The sequence below is a fragment of the Lactuca serriola genome, chromosome 7 (genome assembly GCF_051521515.1).
Source record: "Lactuca serriola cultivar US96UC23 chromosome 7, Lser_US96UC23_V15, whole genome shotgun sequence".
Classification (NCBI taxonomy): Eukaryota; Viridiplantae; Streptophyta; class Magnoliopsida; order Asterales; family Asteraceae; genus Lactuca; species Lactuca serriola.
In genome coordinates, this window is record NC_136414.1 from 49,217,103 (window position 1) to 49,219,470 (window position 2,368).

Below are 2,368 nucleotides of genomic sequence, written 5' to 3' on the forward strand. Positions count from 1 at the left end.
GCGAACGAGAGAGAGAGAGAGAGAGAGAGAGAGAGAGAGAGAAAGAAAGAAAGAAAGAAAGAAAGAGAGATGATGGATTAACTGGACAGAGAGAAAGACAGCAAGAATGGAAAACTATTGTTGGATTAGTGTCTAAGTCCATAACTATTTTGGTATATACTTGACCCGATTATGAGTATGGTCCTTTTGGGTTGCCTTCACCATAGCAATATGTAGGATGAATTAAGGAGAGAAAGGTTTAATTATGATTTACTAATATATTATGAGAATAATATATTAAAGGAGAAATCATATTGTTTAATTAATATTAGCCAAGAATTAATTGATAATTAATTCTGTAGCTAAAAGAGATTAATTAAATATAGGGGAGTAGACTGCAATTATTGGATAATTGAGTTATTGGGCTAAGGAATGCTAAAGGAACAAGGGGTGAACGAAATTATGATGGCATCTCATCATATTTTCGTCCATGGCCTTATCCAGAAGGTTCCATCGGCTGCTTAGAGTTTAAGCTGTCCATTAGGGTTTTGATTCAAACCCTAGCAGCCCACACAAGTATATAAAGAACCCCTTAGGCCCCAAAAACGTGGGTAACTGGATCCTTAGGGTTTCTAGACGTTTTTGGGTGCCTCCTTTCTTCTCCTTCTTCATCTAGTTGCTAAGTGGTGTTTGTGACTCCATTAGAGGTGTAGCACTTGAGGCACTAAGCTTTCTGAAGCCAATCAAAGCAACGAATTGATTGTTATTGTTATATAACAATGAAAGGTAATTCTCTAAACCCTAATTCAGTTTATTATATGTTAGATCTAGGGTTTATAGCTTTGGATATTCAATTTCATGTTCATTAGACAAACTAGATCCAAAAGCTATTAAGGTTTGCATGTACACCATAGGATTGATGTTTTGCTTAAAACCCATCAGTGGTATCAGAGCCTATGATGATTTTCTAATGTATTTGATTCAAAATTTATGTTTTCAAAGCAATTTTTTTTTTGTTTTTTTGCTTCTGCCTGATCACCACGAGGTGGTGGTCCTTCACGAGGTTGTAAAATCAGCACGAGGTGGTGTCGGGGCAGATGGCAGAAAACTCGGGATTTTAACCTATTTTGAGCTTAGATAATTACCAAAATTGTTTTTGATTGATAAAATCCGAATTTTATTAATTTGTTATGATTATCCTTTAGAGATAATTGTCATTTAATTAGATAATTATTGCCTTATTTGATAAACCCTAATTATTTGAATTATTTGTTTTGAATTATCTTGTAAGAAATTAAATTAGGTCAAATTTAGATCATTCAAATTATTTGATTAATTTAATTATTTGTAATTTGATCTAGATAGTTTTGAAAAGTTTCAAAACTTGCCCTCAGGTTTTGGAATTTAAAATTTTAATTAAAAGTTTAATATTGAAATATTTAAATTCTAAACTCCAATGTTTTGAAATGTTTCAAGACTTGCCCTCAAGTTTTGGAATTTAAAAGTTGATTAAAAGTTTAATTTTGAAATGTTAAATTCTAAAACCCTAGTATTTTGAAAAGGTTCAAATTACCCTTATGGTTTTATTAATTAATTAAAGTGTATAATTAAAAGAGATTTAATAAACTCATAATGTTTTGGTTTACATTAAATAAATTAAAAGTATAATTTGCTAAATTAGACCACTTAGTATTTTAAAAGTGTAAAATACACCCTATACTATATATATGTAACATTAAAAGTCTAATATTATATATATGAGTAAAAGTCAGTCTTACCATTAGTAGGCCTCATTAACGAAGCTGATCTATAAGGGGTGTTTAAGGAAATTGCCTATAAAATGGTGATTGAATGGGTATTCACTCTTACCCACTGCACTCTTGACTAGTAGAGGGTCGTTAGACGAACGGGTAGGATAGGACAGAAACCTTCCATTATAAGTATAATGAACTACAAAGTAACTAAATGCTTATACAAATTCCCAAATCATAGTTACTTTAGAATAAAATGTGAAATTGTATGCTAACCCATGGAATTACACTTCGTACCCTTGTCAAACGTTAGTGGAGCGTGTGTGGTTAACAGACACACTAATTTGGGGATGACATTGGTGGCGAAGGGTGGCTCGATGCTTATCATAGATCAATGGAGTGTGTGTGGCTAACCAACACATTGATTAGGTGATAGTAGCATTGGGTGCACCACGTGATTTGTATGGTTATTCACACCTTGTTTATGATCCTCGGCATCCCAGTCACAAATTGTAGGGCATAATCGAGATTAAACATGCCATTGAAAAGTTCAATGAATCTCAAAAGATCTAGGAGTTTCAATTCATTTAAAACTTAAACTTCCTTTTCGTTTTTCATGGTGGAAATTAGTGAATCGT